Source organism: Durio zibethinus, chromosome 10 (assembly GCF_047325235.1).
Source record: "Durio zibethinus cultivar Kanyao isolate XHJ-2024 chromosome 10, ASM4732523v1, whole genome shotgun sequence".
Classification (NCBI taxonomy): Eukaryota; Viridiplantae; Streptophyta; class Magnoliopsida; order Malvales; family Malvaceae; genus Durio; species Durio zibethinus.
In genome coordinates, this window is record NC_143171.1 from 13921266 (window position 1) to 13939513 (window position 18248).

Here is an 18248-nt window from a genome sequence, read left to right on the forward strand (position 1 = left end):
TGTTATGAAAATGAAATGAAGATGTAATGGAATGTAAGAAATGAAATGGGGATTATACCTTTTCCAAGCTTTCTTCAACTTTTTTTTTCTCTTTTTTTTTCCCTTTTTTTCACCTTTTTTCTTGGTTTTCTCCTCTATTTTTTTAACCTTTTTCCAACTTTGTCCTCTTTCTAGTTTTGCACATTTTTAGCCTTCCCATAAAAAAAAAATTTCAAGATTAAATGCTAGCCTTTGGATTAAAAGTTCATCCAAGGGCAAAAAATCCTCCCTTATTTTAATTTCAAGGAGCCAATTCACTATTGGATCCACCTTCCTAAGATGATTCAATAGTCTAAGATGCATACTATCAAATGTTGGATTTTTACAACCATTAAAACCAAGTGAAAATATTATTTTGCCTTTGCTACAAAGTTTTCGATTTTTAGGCCATTTTCTTGAAAATTGATGTTTCTATGTTTGGTCAAATTGATCCAAAATTTGATTTTAGAAACTTGTAAAAATTAAAGAAATGTTGGATTTGAATTAGGTTGGATTTTAAGAGCTTCACAAATGATCAAAATTTTATCCAGACAAAAGTAGGTGTCTACAATTGATAAGCATCAGGGTTTTGGAATAATTATTCATAATTGGGAATTTGTATGGTTATGGACCAATCTGTGAGGGTCGAATAGGAGCAAGTCTTGTTTGTGATGCCAAAAGAGGTTCTCAAGGAATAACTGGTTGGGGATTTAGGTATGAGCCAATCTGTGGAGTCAGTATAAGATTAAAAAGCACTATCTTTTCTATTTCTTTTTTAACTTGGTCTTTTCTTTAGCTATCGGATGCATTGGAATGACTTGGACCAACATCAGTATCGTGAAAGGCTTTTTAATCTTAGCAAAATGGTTGCTTAATGTACACACGAATTGGAATCGGTGAAGACTTTTGAGAATGGGTCGCTTCAAGATTTTCAACCCTTTTCCACCAGGTTGGCAAGTTGTATATTCACTTCTTATAGGTCATGCCCCAATTCATCTTGGTTGAGTTTCAAGGCCTAAATCCATGTATCTAATTGATCATCCATGTCATTCAAATCGCTGCCTGAGATAAAACATAAGATTTCTATATTATGCAATGATATAATGAATGAATGAATGCTAATATATGAATAAGTAAATAATCAAATAAACAATCAAATAAATAAATAAAATAATCGTCAACCTATTGATGTTAACATGATTCATGCAAAAAGAAAGTTACAAACAATAATAGAGTTAGCATCCAATATAAAGAGAGAAAAAGACAAATTAAATTAATGTACAACTCACATATAACAAAAGTATGTGTCCTAATTTTGGGTCATTTCGAAAAAATGATGGACATGGCTCTACCTATGGGTTAAGTCCATTATGGCTCACTATATGTGGCTTTGGATTGACTTTACAAATTCCCAAGTTGTTTATCACATTATTGTTCATCAAAGACTAGTAAAGCACTTTAATCCTTACCCCTTGTAGGCTACACATGGAAAGGGTTCAATTTAAGTGAGAGTGTTTTACTAAGCTAGGGGAGTTATGAAATGCCACGAGAGCATAGGTATTTTACTCTCTCCTAAAGATAGAGTTTGGGTATAGAGCTCATGTTATTCACATGCAAGTGGATGACAATATGTAACATGAAAAAGTAAATAAAATATGTAAAACAAAATTAACAATTTTATTAAGTTAGGCTTGGATAACATGAGTTTAATGGCTTGACTCTTGGCTAGCCCCTAACTAGTCACCTAACTATCATAACGTATAAATTCATAGACCAATTACCAGACACAACTTTAAAAGTCACCACCAATCTTTTTTATTTAAGTGCACTTGGCCACCTAACTAAATTTGTCCTATTTCAAAGAGAAGTCCCAAGCTTGACTCAGGTATCTTGAAAAGGTAGATTCTAATCTACAAAACCAAAACTAGGTTTAAGAATACGTTTATGTGTAGGAAAGGTTATAACACTCCCACAACACCCATCTAAAGGATAATACCATTTGATTTTGTGTTATCCATAAAGCCTTAAAACCTTACCAAATAATTAGATATAAAAAATTATCCTTAAAATACTCCAATATGTTGGTAATAATTTAAGAACATTCCCCTACCTTAAGAGTATTCAAGGAGACTATTGTTCATACTTTGAAAAAGCTCCGTCATCAAATTCATTTAATTTTTGTAAAAACTTTTATTTGTGATAAGTGAAATTTTTGTGAGAATCCTAATATTGAAAATCTTTTCTAAATTCTACAATATGTTGGTAAAATTTAGAAAGAATTTTTCACCTAGGAATTTACATAAAAGTTATTATTTGCAATGCTCTTAATAATTTCATCATCAAAAATTCAAAAATCCAATTTTTATAGAAAATAATTTATTTTCAAAAATATCTTCCAATATATTTAAAGGTTCTCCAATATGTTGGTACAACCTTATTTTTCTAAAAATAAAACAACAAGCCCTTCAATATGTTAGTAAGCCTTTTTTTTTCTTGAAAACTATATATTTTTTTGCTCTTTTTTTTTAATTTAAATTTTTGTCAAAAACTCATAAAATTCTTCAATATGTTTGTAAAATCTTATTTTTTGGAAATAAGATCATAGACCTTCCAATATGTTGGAAAAACCTTTTTGTTAAAAATTTATTTTTTAAAAAATTTAAACCTTTTGATATGTTGGTAAGGTTGAACTATCTAAAATATCATTATTGTTGTTATTATTCTTTTTTTAAATATTAACAAATAAATAAGAGTAAATTACATAATTGGTCGCTAAATTTTGTAGTCTTTTTAAAATAGTCACTAAAGTATTAAAATTTTTAATATAGTTATTAACGTTTAAATAAGTTATTTTTTAGGTCACATTACCGTTAAACAGTAACATTTATCTAACATGGTTTAACTGATTAGAAACACTTTGCTAACATGGCCTTTTTTTCCATGTCACACAAAAATACAACCTTTTTTTTTAATTTGTTTCCCTTTTCCCTGTTTCTTTCCCTAATATTTTTTGTTCATTCCCTCTTATTTTTGCTTATTTTTCTTTATTTCTTCTCTTCTGGTTAAGAATGGAAAGCTTTTACATGAGTATTCCTTTTTATCATTGTCGAATACCAGCTAAGTTGAGAACCTTCTAGTTAAATGACAATCTTGGAAGAAGGTTTTTGGGTTGTAAGAATTATCTGCATTTATATAGATGTTTTTTCAATTGGTATGATCCACCAATTAGTGATCGTGCAAGAGTTGTGCTTACTGGGCTTTAAAGAAAAGTGAGAATCGTTGAGCCGTCAAATGAAGAAACGTGTACTGTGGATTTTGTTATTGGCCTATTGCTTGATTTTCACTTTGATTAAGCTTTGATATAATGGTTTAAGGTGGTTTACTATTGAATGTTATGTATTATGGGTTTTAAGGTAATGTTTTAGGTGCATTAGGTATAATGGCATTGAAGGAGTATAGGCTTGTTGCGTATTTTGTATATGGTGTTAATGAATGATGGTAGCCATAGGATGGGTTTTAGAACATTTTTGTATCAAGTGCAAGTTATACTATGTAATGGATTAGATTATATAATGAACTCAAGTTATTTGGCTATTTTAGTATGCTATTGCAATAAAAGAACTCAATGCTATTGCAGTAGATCTCTATTGGTTTACCTTAAAACTGACTTTAATGAACTTGTAACTTCAACAAATAAGGTATTGATAATTATAACTAAGCCAAAAACATATCTTGTATTGATAATAAAAAAAACTGATAATAAAGAAACCAATAAACCAGTAATAGATCTAAAAACATGATTGTATTGATAATTATAAGGCATTTACACCATCCTTGTCAAATGTAGTTCCAGTAAGTATGTTGGACTTGAAATAAACTCTTAAGGATCAATACATTTGTATTCCCTTTACATGTATACCATTACCAGCAAAAAGAAACTCTTTATCTACGAAAAAAACCTTTACATCTATACTCTTATCAAAAAGAAACTTGTTGCTAATCCAACATAAAAAAAAAGACATTTTTGTTATATCAATATCCTAAACTATTCATGTCTACAAAATACACAAACCCAATCTTGTACACAAAACAAAAACTATTTTGTAAGTTCTTGTTGTTTTCCATATAATGGTTTTGGCTTTACTGGTCTTTTAGTACCTTTTTTATTATGTTCAACATTGGTTGAAAGTAGTTTTCTCTTAACAACGTGCTTAATCAAGTACTTCCACTACACTTACATTCCTTTTTGGCTAGTTTCAGTACTTGTAGGAATTCTAATAGGCTCAAAAACTCCACTTAGTCTAGATACAAAATTCTATTGTAATTGAAAAACTTGACTAGAGCTATATATATCAATACAGTAAAGATTCAATATTTATGATTAAGGGTTTTTTTAGGGCGGGTTTAGGGGTAGACAAAATAATTACTTACATCAAGCATCCATCTAACAATAGTTGGAGGTGGTTGAACGTGCCCTCTAGATCTTCCAGTTGTTATGGTTTAAGATGGCTGAGGTGGCTTTCAGATCTTCCAATTATGGTTTAAGGTGGTTGAGGTCACTCTCTAAATCTTTTAGATATGGTTGGAGGTGGCTGAACACCCTAAAAATTACATTAGAATTGTAAGTGTTTAGATTAAATGATCCTAAAGATTTATATTATATATTATCTTTTCAGTGGCAAAATCCTTAGCCTTTTGGTTAGTAGTCCTAATAGCTTTTCTCACTTGTAAAATGGAAATAATAAAAATAAGTTTCTATATTTTGTTTATTATTATCGTTAATCATTTTTAATCAATAAAACAAAACATTTACAGGTAACTTTAACACATTTCTTTTTGCTAGTTTGACAAATCTCCTATTTACATTCAACCTGCTATTACCACCAATCTCTCATCTGCATGTCTTTGCATGATGCCTTGGTTTTTCATATTTGCTACAATTGAGTTTCCTTCCTTCTTTGCTAATTTTGAATTTACTCCCATCTGTTTCATTAGTTTCATTCCTCTTATTCTTATATGGTCTTCGAGGTGGCCTTTTTAGAATGGGTGATAGTATTGGTTCTAGGGATTCATCACTTATCCATTGATTTGCTCCTCTGATAGGGCAAACAAAGTTGGAATATTTATTGACATGTGTGGTCATGCTGTAAGCATGGATTGATATAATTTTCAGGCCTTTTTTTAGACAATAACATGGTTGAAATAGCATGCATGCATGGAATCCTAGTTAGATCCCATTTAATACATGAATAGGTATGCAATTGAAGGTCTATCACGTGCTGGTTTGATGACCGATATGCTACTTGGTATATTGGACCACTAGTATATTTTGGCTAGCACCTACTGGATTATAATGCAATTTGATCCAACTTTTTTTATTTTTTGGGATAAAGTTGTCCTGAATACTTTTTAGCAACTACATTTTTCAAGACAATCTTTTTGAATTAATTTTGTCTTAATAGTCTCCATCATTGTCAAAATAAGTTTATCCCTTGCATCTAAAATAAATTTGTTAAAAGACTCACTTAAATTATTTTAAAGTATGTCACACTTAACCATTGTTGAGAAATGAGACTTAGACCATTGAATTGGATCTTGTCCCTCAAGCCATTTGTATGTATCAATTGACAAGGCTTTCATTTCCTTTAGTGTATCTTCTAACTCCTTTAAATAAGTAGCTCTAGGGGCTTTCCACAAACGGTCCTTCGATGCTTTTCTTTTGTTTGCAAGGTTTAACTTAAAATTTGTGTATAAATGCCTAACACAATTTTGTGCTCAATATTAGGCACAATATCCATAAGTGCATCCACAAGTCCCTTCCAAAACAACAAAAATATAAACTATAGTTACATATCATAACCTTTATTTCATATTAAAAGGAACTAATTAGAAATTAAAAGGATAAAGTTCAAACCTTTTGTTTATCTGACATAAAAGTTCAATGATAAGAATTTGCAACTTCATAGTCATTTTTTAGCAAAAGCAGAAACTAACACCAAGAGTCATAGTTTTCACTTTCAAAAGCTGTATAAACCAGTGATAGATGCAATTATTTGCATAAATCTCAATAGCTATCAACAAACATCCACCATAATACCCCTTTAGGAAGCAACTATCAAAACTGATAATATGTCTACAACCAGCTTTGAACACCCATCTTTACATGCTTGTAAATAAACATACATCCTCTTAAATAATCTACAATCTTGAGAACAGATTGTAATGGTTCCTTTATAGCTTTGCCTGAACTTCTCTAAATACCCATAAATCTTAGCATACTGTTCCTTGTGATTTCCATACACAATTTTAAGTGCTCTTTGCTTACCCCTAAAACTTTTTGTTAATGACACATTAATGACAAAGTTTGGCATCATATTTTTTTGAAAAGAACTCAAGGAGTATTTTAGATTAGTAATAAACTTGTCAACATAATTTTGACCCATCCATATAAAAGTCATGTTTCTATTCTTCATGTCTTTAAGACATGTATGTTCAAAAACATAAGTCTTGATCTATCAAGTATGGTCCAGTTGGTCTTTTACATTGAATTTTGCCCCCTACAGTTTTCATGGACAACCTTTATTGCATATTACCTTAGCCCTCTTCTTGTCATTCTTTTCAAACTTGACATTATACTTATTCTTCCCCCATACTATCTTATAGCTTTTTTCAACACCTCCCTATTAACAAACAATATACCTTTTTCTAACTTAAGATTTTTCATATCTGTTTCACTATTGAATTCCATTCATCTATTGACATTTTTTTAATCAAATTCATGTGCACTATGCAAAGAATTTGATTTTTCATATCTATCTTTAGTTACACTTGCTCCAACACTTAAACTATCATCCCCTCCAACTGGATCTTCATCACCTAAACCCATATCTTTCTTAATTCCCAAATCTACATTAACCTCAAAATTGTGATCATGATCATCTTCCATATTATATTCATTCTCATTAAAATTGGAATCAAAATTATTTTTATGATTATCATCTTTTTTCACATTACATCTTACTTCTGTTTCTACTTTAGTTTCAGTTTCTAAAGTAACATCCACCTATACTTTCTTAACAAAACTACCATTTATGTTATGTTCATCAATTATAGACTCATTTTATAGACTCATTTTCTAAGTACACATAGATGTAATGATTCCTAAGCATGCTCGTAAGCATATTGACAACATCAACATCTATTCTAAGAGGCCTAATAGAATCAATACTAAATGCCTCCATAGATATTTTCTAATAACATCTTATATTACCTGTATAGCTTAGCACCTTAATCATATCATTCATTTCAATCATTAGCATAACGTCTACATAGCATAAATCAAAGTAATCAACCATTTTTCTAGTATGAATCATATTATGAGTATACAAAAATTGATCTCCATGATGAATAATAATTGAGAAATAGTTTGAGTTAGGCTTTGAAAAATTATCAAATTTCAAAATTTTAATTAGAGTGCAATTTTGATTTTGACATAAACCCTAATAGCTTAAACACTTTAATCTTCAATAAAATATATCATAAACTTATATATATATAATATAATAATAGCCTTCACATGTCTTAGAAAGCATTAAAGCCCAAACATGGCTTCATATCCCTTCCCAATGCATGACAAGCAGACAATAACCATATAGCACACTTAGCATGACATAATGCACAATAACAAATGACTTGATAGAAAAAGGTGTCCACAACAATAATAACAAACAAAAAAAAAGTAGTTCATTCACGTATAGGCAAAAATAACTATAAGAAAAAGGTGTCCATAGCAACCATATTTAATACTTAAAATAAAACTAGTTCATTCATGTATAGGTAGAAACAAAAATAGTGGATTCATGAATGGCTAGAAAAGGAAAAACTTAAATAAACAAGTTCTATTCGTAACATAAGAAAGCATAAGGTCCTCTGCCACTCAATGCATTAATTAGTAGATATTGACATAATTATTCTAACAGTTCATCTTAAATAATAATATCTTGTCTAAGCATCATTTAATTTAGTCATTTGTTGTTCTTTAGTAAGTATATCTCTAGTTTTAGAACTAAATTGATTATTAGCTTCTAATATAGGATTATTACTAGAATTAAGCATGAAAATATACTCATTATCATCTGAATCATAATCTATTTCAAAAATTAATTCATAAATAATTTCTTCTTCATAAACTTTTTTTTAAACAAATTTCTAGATCTCGTTTTTTGAGAGTTTTAATAATTTTTTTAGCATTTTTTCGTTTATTAAGACAATGAGTTGATATATAAGCTTTTTCATCACAAATGAAACATTTATATTTGGATTTCCTTTTAGAAAGTTTTCTTCTAAAATCTACAATTTTATAAAATTATAAGAGAATATGTAATTTTTTGTAATTTATAAAATTATAAAGGTTATAATCTATGACTATTGTAATTTATTATAAAGAAAAAGATTACATATCCTATAAAAGTATGATATAATTGTATATTTTATTTGTATATAAAATTATACAATTTTATAACCTGTATTACATATCACTTTATATAAAAAACCTATATTATCCTCTATTTTTAGTACTTTAGTATTAAGAAGGATGGGAACAATGGAACAAGTCAAGAATAGCTTCAATAATATCTTTTAATCTAGAAGGTGAAGATGCTATAAATTTGGCAAATCAACAGGATGGACAAAAAAGATAACAAGTAAAAAATTCTAGACTTTCAAATAGCCAGTCTACAATCAGACCAATCATGAAAAAGAAGATAAAAAGTCAACACTTGTGCTAAGAAGACGGATATGTATAATTGTTAGAGATTTTGTCACCTAGTCTAGTTAATAGCTATTGGCAATTTGTCATCTAATCCAATTAATTGCTACTGAGAATTTGTCACCTAGTCTAATTAATAGATATTGACAATAAAGGGAGACGAGGACTAAGAAAGATCTCAAACTCTCTTCTTCCCATTGAGTCATCTTGTTCTTCTTTCTCTCTTGTATATTTCTTTCACACCTTTTATCTTTTATCTCTCTTGTAATTGGTTTCAAAGCTTTGTAAAGAACATTATCTATTATAGTCAGTAAAAATCTATTTTGAGATATATATACATATATATATATATATCAATTGAGGTTTTCAGTTTTCAGCTATTTTTATAAGTATTTCTTTACTTTTTTAGTTTTTAATTTTTAGTTTTATGTTTTAAAACCCATATATCTGTTTACTATCTCTATGCTAGTGTTGTGGCTTTATTGTTGCCTTTTAATCTAGCCTTAGAAATCTTTGTATGATATTCAAACAGTTTTAGGTACTAGGAACATGGAGCAAGAAGTTAAAAACTGTGTTTGTTTACAAAAAATTCATAATCATAGTCTGCATGTGGATCCTCAACTAGAAAATCATACATTAATAATTAGCTATAGTATTAATGGTTTAGTTTATTTATCTACTATTTTCTTTAAAAAATTGTTTAATAAAGTTGATATAGTAGAATAAAAAATAGATAGCTTAGGACAAGTTAATAGTTTAGATTTAAACCAAGGTTCTAAATAGTTATTAGTAAATATTAATAAAAAATTTACAATTATTAGAAGTTGATAAGAGTCAAACAAATGGCTTTGGACCTTTATATTATGGTAATATTATCTTTACACTTAATGATGATAAACCATCATCTGTTCAACCAACTAAGTTTTCTAAAATAGAAAATTTGGATTTTAAATCCCATAAAAGTGTTATAGAACATCTTAAGTATAAAATGGAAAAAACTATTGCTCCTAAAAAAAGGATTGATTATTTAAATATGATAAAAAAAAACTATGAAACACATATAGAACTTTCCAAAATATTTAATTACTGTTATATGCTTAATTATAATGCTACCGATGAAAGTAGCTCAGATGAAGAAGATAAAAAAAAAGATTAAATTTTAACTACTAATCCAGTAGTAAAATATGAAAATAGTAGTATAGAATCCTCATATTTTGAAGAAGTAGACAAAGAGATCGATACTAAGCCTACACATATTGATCATGATCAACAAAAGGTTAATAAGGGAAAAAGAAAAGTTGGAGAAATTTCTAACTGAAAAATTGATGATAAAAATAAGTTTGAAAATAGAATTGAAGATGATATTTATAAAAATGAAAGAAAACAAATTGGAACATCTTTTGGAACTATTACAGAACCTGTACCATAATCTAGCTACATAGAATCTTTAAACAAAAGAACTGTAGCTTAAAGAGGAACATATTTAGACTTTTCAAAAATCTCCATTAATGATTATGGAAAAACCATAGAAGATTAGGCTATGACTATTGTAGTAAACAACTACAAAGACACTTAGTCTAAAGAAAAAATTTTAAATTATTTTTATGGAACACTTTAAGGAGATGTTTTGCAATTTTTACAAAAATGAGAAAACTTTGAAGCAAGAAGATTTTAAAAAGGAACTTTTTTTAAATCAAATTACAACTATACCAAATTGGTTAAGAAAACTTTACAAATCTACTAAAAAAGAATTTTGTGGAAGAATGAAACCTGTTGATCAAAATAGTGAAGCTAGTTATGTGTTAACTATGATAAAATTATGTGATATAAGACATTTAGAAAAAATTTCTAAAAAATATATTCATGAATACTAAAAATTGGATGAATCACATTCAAAATTTTGGAAAGAACAATATTTTCATAAAACTACCATCACCTTGGGATGAACTGTACTATCAATAGTATCCTAAATATTTAGAACTTCACAATCCTATAGTAGAAAATAAAGACTATTTAGATTTTATAGAAAATAGAATTTATTTTGCTTCTAAACAAATCATAGAACATTGCCTTAAAACAAAGGCTACTAAGCAAGTTAAAAGTAGATTAAACGATAAACAATGCACAAAAATATTAGAAAATGAATGGGAATTGGGATGTAAATTTCAATCTAAAACCTATTCTATAAAAAATAAAAATAAAAGAAGATATAAACTGGTTAAATAGAAGCCAAAAAAAAAAAATTTGTTAGAAGAAAAACTTCCAAAAAGAAATCCAAATGTAAATATTTCATTTGTGATGAAGAAGGTCATATAGCACCTCAATATCCTAATAAAGGAAAAAGTGCTATAAAAAGTTGTTAAAACTCTCAAAGAATAAGATTTAGAAATTTGTTTTGGAGAAGAAATTTCTAAAGAAGAAATTATTTATGAATTAATTTTTGAAATAGATTTTGATTCAAATGATGATGAGTATATTTTCAAGTTTAAATCTAGTAACAATCCTATATCAAAAGCTAATAATCAACTTAGTTTTAAAACTAGAGATATACTTGCTGAAGAACAGCAAATGACTAAATTAAGTGATGTGTTAGGACAAGATGTTACTATTTCAGATAAACTACTAGAAAAGCTAAAATCATTAAAAAAAAGATGAAATATATAAACTACCTGTCTTTTCTAAATTCAAACCATGGACACAAAAACATATAGAAAAGTTTCTTGGAAATACCATAGCTATTGATTTTAATAAATGATTTGTAGATATTCCTTTATTTACAAAAGAAAAAATCAGGAGAATTAAACAAAAATATCCTAAAGTTAGATATATACATTTAGGAATAATTATGATAACTATAAAAGCATTATTTAAAATTGGTAATGATATACCAATAATAGAAATATTAGTAGTTAAAAGATTTCAAAATCTTATTAAAGACTAATAGAAGGAAAAAAATCAAATCTTGTATCAGGTGTTGTTTGATTCAAAGTAAAACCAAACAATTTTGTTTTTGTTAATGACCCATTAATAGAAGATTGTTTTAGACTCAGAATATAGACAAACAAGTTAGAAATTAGAAATGTGGCTTATGATCTATCTATAAACTAGACAGTTATTAATGAATTTACTGATCATACTTTTATATCTATTAAAGAAATAGATTCTAATATTATAGAAATATTTGAATCCAGACCTTTTGGTTTAGAAATCAAACTAAGATTAATGAATCTTAGACATATGCCAGTACCTACTAGATGCCTATTAAAAGGTATTATAGAACCTATTTCTTTTAATAGAAAAATAAAACTTATGGAATTTTTTCATAAGGAAATAACTTGTATTTTAAAAATCATGGAGAAAGTGGTTCTAGTAACAATTTAGTTCTACCACCACCCTCTTCAATACCTTCATTCTCAAATAGAGATAATAAAGACATTGAAAATATTATTAATGGACAATCATTTGTTTCACATAGGCAATCTATTCTTTCTCAAGCTCAATCAATATGTACAAAAAAAATATAAATATTCCTATTTTTCTAGGAGATACAAGTAGTTAAAATCAAGAAAATTTGATTTACAGCTCAATAAACTCAATTTTAAATTCAATTTCTTCTAGAAATACTAGAAGAAATGATATTCAGAGTTTGGCTATAATCAACCAATATAAAATTGGCAATGATGAAGTAATTACATTTTCAAAAATCAACCAAAAAGGTATTACAATTATATTGAAGTATAATTTAGATTTTAACAGTATAAACCATACTCTTTAAATGTTTTAATTGACACCGGAGCAACTCTATGTAGTTGTAGAAGTATTGCTTTACCATTAGAAAAATTAGAGCCAATGAAACACCCTATAGCAGTAGTAGAAATCGACAAAAAAGAAAAAATAATAGGATATAAAGCCAAAAATGTTTCTATTTATTTAATGAATAAAAAATTTATAATCCCAAAAATTTGATGTTTTCTTTTTATGCATGATGATACGTTATTAGGAGATAATTTTTATACAATTATTTACCTTTATGTTTGAATATGAATAATATTGTTTTTACTATAGATAAAGAATCTATAGAAATACCATTAGTAAAAAAAATCATAAACATATATGTGACTCTGATTTCCAACCTAAAATCAAGAAAATGAAAATTAAATCAATTAATGAAAAACAATGGTTATATAAAATCTTAAAAGAAAATCTTAATGAGGAACCATTAAAATTATGGTCTAGGAGTCCTTGATTCTGTAGTTTAAAAATTCTTGATTCAAAGAAAATAATTAGAGTAAAACCAATAATCTATACTAAACAAGATATAGATGAATTTGATATACAAATTAATGAACTTTTACAAAAAAGACATATAGAACCCACTACTAGTCCACATTCAAACCCAGCATTTATGATATGAAATCATGTTGAACAAAAAAAAGGAAAAGCCAAAATGGCAATCAATTATAAAAGGCTTAATCAAAATTTAATATTTAATGGATACTTTATTCTTAGAAAAGATGTATTAATAATTAAGCAAAGAATGTTAAATATTGTAGTAAATTTGATTGTAAATAAGGATTTTGGGAAATAATGCTAATCGAATGTTAAAATCTTTGATAGCTTTTAGTGCACCAAAAGGTCATTATCAGTGGAAAGTCATGCCCTTTGGACTTTGTAATGCTCCACAAATCTTCCAAAGATGGATGGACACAATTTTTGGAACATATAAAGATTTTTATGTAGTATATATTGATTATATATTTTTTGAAACATTAAATGAGTATAGGAAAAACCTAAATCTTATAGCTTAAGAATATATAAAACATGGTATAATATTCAAACCTAAAAGGATAGAGCTTGAAAAAACTAATATAGATTTCTTAGGATTAAATTTATCTTCAGAAGTTCTTACTTTATAAGATCATATTATAGTAAAAATCAAAGAATTTTCAAAAGAACTTGAAGATAAAAAACAACTTCAAAGCTTTCTAGGTCTTCTTAATTATGAAAGATAATTCATTAAAAATCTCTCTATAAAAGAGAAAGTTTGCAAGAAAAACCAAAAATGATATACCTTTTCCTTGAACAGAAGATGATTATGATATTATTAAACAAATTAAATCAAATCTTAAATTTATACCTAAAGTATATCTTCCTAACCCAAGAGAATTACTTATTCTTGAAATAGATGCTTCAAATCAACAATGAAGATGTGTACTTAAATCAAAGGTACGTAATTAAGAATTAATTTATGGTTATATTAAAGGAAAATTTAAACCAAATGAATTAAAATACATTATATTTGAAAAAGAGCTACTATAAAAAATGTTGTAACTAGATTTCATATTTATCTAGCAACTAAAAACTTTACTATTAGAACTGATTATCAAGCAGTTAAAGATTTCTTAAAAAAAAAAGTTAGAAACTAATCCTAGAAGGATTAAATGGTATAACTTTTTATGTCAATATAATTTTTCTATTGAATTCATTAAAAGATCTAACAATATTCTTGCTAACTTTTCAAGCTGGCCTAATGGATTGAGGTAAAAAACCTTTAGAACAAATTGGTAAATAGGCTAAGGTGAAAAGTAGCAACCTAAACAAGGTTCTTTTCGTAAATAGGTTAATCATAACCAAGGATTAATATTTTAGTACCTTAAGCAACCTTTAGTTCCATATCCTAATTCATGATATTTCTTTTATCCAGAACCATACATAGAAATGCCAAGAATTTCATCATAACAAGTAAGGAGTTATTTTTATCTTCTTTTTCTATCCTTCTTGTATATTTCTTGTTATGATGGAATTCCTGGTGTTTCAATGTATGGTTGTGGATAAAAGAAATATCCTAGATTAGGATATAGAACTAAAGGTTAGTTAAGGGACTGAAATCTTAATCCTTGGTTAGGATTAACCTATTTATGAGAAGAATGTTGTTTGGGTTGCTTCTTTTTTACCATAATCCATTCACCAATTTGTTTTAGATGTTTTTTACCTTAATCCATTGGGCTTACTTAAAAAATCAGTAAGAACATTGTTAGATCCTTTAAAGAATTCAATAAAGGAATTATATTGACATAAAATGTTATACCATCTAATCTTTCTAGGATTAGTTTCTAACTTCTTATTTTTTAAGAAATCTTTAACTGCCCGATTATCAGTTCTAATAATAAAGTTTCAGGTGTTAGATAAATATGAAATCTAGTTACAGCATTTTTTATGGCAAGTAACTCTTTTTCAAATATAATGTATTTTAATTCATTTGGTTTAAATTTTCTTGAATTATAATTATAAATTAATTCTTGATTATGTACTTTTGATTTAAGTACACATCCCCAATATTGGTCTGAAGCATTTGTTTCAAAAATAAATAATTCTCTTGGTTGAAGATATACTTTAGGTATAAATTTAAGATCTAATTTAACTTGTTTAATAATATCATAATCATCTTTTGTACAAGAAAAAGGTATATCCTTTTTTAGTTTTTCTTATATAACTTTCTCTTTTTTAGAGAGATTTTGATGAATTGTCTTTCATAATTAAGAAGACCTTGAAAGCTTTGAATTTGTTTTTTAATCTTTCTGTTGTTCTAGAAATTCTTTGATTTTTACTATAATATGAGCTTGTAAAGTAAGAACTTCTAAAGATAAATTTAATCCTAAGAATTCTATATTAGTTTTTTTAAGCTCTATATTATTAGGTCTTAATATTATACCATATTTTATAAATTCTTAAGCTATAAGATTTAGGTGTTTTCTATGCTTATTTAATGTTTCAAAAATATAAGTATATCATCAATATATACTACACAAAAATCTTTATATTTTCCAAAGATTGTGTCCATCCATCTTTGGAAGATTTGTGGGGCATTACAAAGTCCAAATGGCATGACTTTTCACTGATAATGACCTTTCTGTGCACTAAAAGCTATTGAGGGTTTTGACTTTTTGGTTAGTATTATTTGCCAAAATCCTTATTTACAATCAAATTTACTAAAATATTTAGCATTTTTTGCTAAATATAGTAATACATCTTTTCTAGGAATAAGTATCCATCAAATATTAAATTTTAATTAAGCTTTTTATAGTTGATTACTATTCTGGCCTTTCCCCTTTTTTTTTTAGCATGATTTCTTACCATAAATGTTGGGCTTAAATGTGGACTATTAATGGCTTTTATAAGTCCTTGTGGTAAAAGTTCATTAATTTGTGTATCAAATTCATTAATATCTTGTTTAGTATAAATAATTGGTTTTACTCTAATTATTTTCTTTGAATCAAGAATTTTTAAACTACAAAATCTAGGACTTCTAGACCATAATTTTAATGGTTCCTCACTAAAATTTTCTTTTAAGATTTTATATAACCAGTATTTTTCACTATTTGATTTAATTTTCATTTTCTTAGTTTCAGGTCAAAAATTAGAGTCACATATATGTTTATGATTTTTTACGAATGGTATTTCTATAAATTCATTATCTATAGTAAAAACAATATTATTGATATTCAAACAGAAAGGTAAATAATTGTATATAAAATTATTTCCTAATAGCATATCACCATGCATAAAAGGAAACCTAAATTTTTTGGGGTTATAAATTATTTATTCATTAAATAAATAGAAACATTTTTTTGTTTTATATCCTATTATAGTTTCTCTTCCATCAATTCTTGTTATTACTATAGGGTGTTTCTTTGGCTCCTATTTTTCTAATGGTAAAGCATCACTTCTACAACTACATATAATGGTTTCGGTGTTTATTAAAACATTTAAAGAGTATGGTTTATATTACTTAAATCTAAATTCTATTTCAACATAATTGTAATACCTTTTTGGTTGATTTTTTTTTAAAATGTAATTATTTCATCATTACCAAATTTATATTGGTTGATTATAGCCAAACTCTGAATATCATTTTTTCTAGTATTTCTAGAAGAAATTGAATTTAAAGCTGAGTTTACTAAGTTGTAAACCGAATTTTCTTGATTTTGACTACTTATATCTCCTACTAAAATAGAAATATTTATATTTTTTTGTACCAATTGATTGAGGTTGAGAAAGAAAAAATTGCCTGTGTGAAACAAATGATTGTTCACTAGTTATACTTTCAGTGTCTTGATTATCTCTATTTGAGAATAAAGGTATAGAAGAGGGTGGTGATAGAAGTAGATTGTTACTATAACTACTTTATCCATGATTTTTAAAATAAAGCTTATTTCCTAATGTAAAAAATTCCGTAGGTTTCATTTTTCTATTAGAAGGAACAAGTTCTATAATACCTTCCAATAGCCATCTAGTAGGTATTGACAGATTTCTAAGATTCATTAATCTTGGTTTGATTTCTAAATCAAAAGGTTTGGGTTCAATAGATGTGAAAGTATGATTAGTAAATTCATTAATAGTTGTCTAGTTTATAAACAGATCATAAGCCAAATTTCTAATTTCTAACTTTTTTATCATTATTCTAAATCTAAGACAATCTTTTATTAACGGTTCGTTAACAAAAATAAAATAGTTTGGTTTTACTTTGAACCAAACAGCACTTGATACAAGATTTGATTATATTCCTACTATTAGTGCTTTAATAGGATTTTCAAATCATATATCGACTAATATTGTTATTATTGGTATATCATTACCAACTTTAATAATGCTTTTATAGTTATCATAATTATTCCTAAATGTATATATCTAACTTCAAGATATTTTTGTTTAATTATGCTATTTTTTTCTTTAGTAAATAAAGGAATATTTACAGATCCTTGATTAGAATTAGTAGCAATGGTATTTCCATTAAACTTTTCTATATGTCTTTGTGTCCATGGTTTGAATTTTGAAAAGATAGGTAATTTATATATTTCATCTTTCTTTAATGATTGTAGTTTTTCTAATAGTTCGTCTGAAATAGTAATATCTTGTCCTAAGACATCACTTAATTTAGTCATCTACTATTTTTCAATAGGTATATCTTTAGTTTTAGAAGTAAATTGATTATTAGCTTTTGATATAGGATTATTACTAGAATTGAGCATGAAAATATACTCATCATCATCTACATCATAATCTGTTCCAAAAATTAATTCATAAATAATTTATTTTTCAAAGCTTTTTCTCCAAAAGAAATTTCTAAATCTCGTTCTTTGAGAGTTGTAATAACTTTTTAGCATTTTTTCCTTTATTTGGATGTCGAGGTGCTATATGGTCTTTTTCATCACAAATGAAACATTTTCATTTGGATTTCTTTTTAGAAGTTTTTTTATTAACAAATTTTTTTTTGTCAAATTTATGCTTTTTTAGCTTCCATTTGACTAGTTTATATCTTCTTTTCTTTTTGTATTTTTTAGAATAGGTTTTAGATTGAGATATACACCCAAATTTCGATTCATTTTCTAATATTTTTTTGCATTGTTTATCACTTAATCTACTTTTAACTTGCTTAATGGCCTTTGTTTTAAGGCAATGTTCT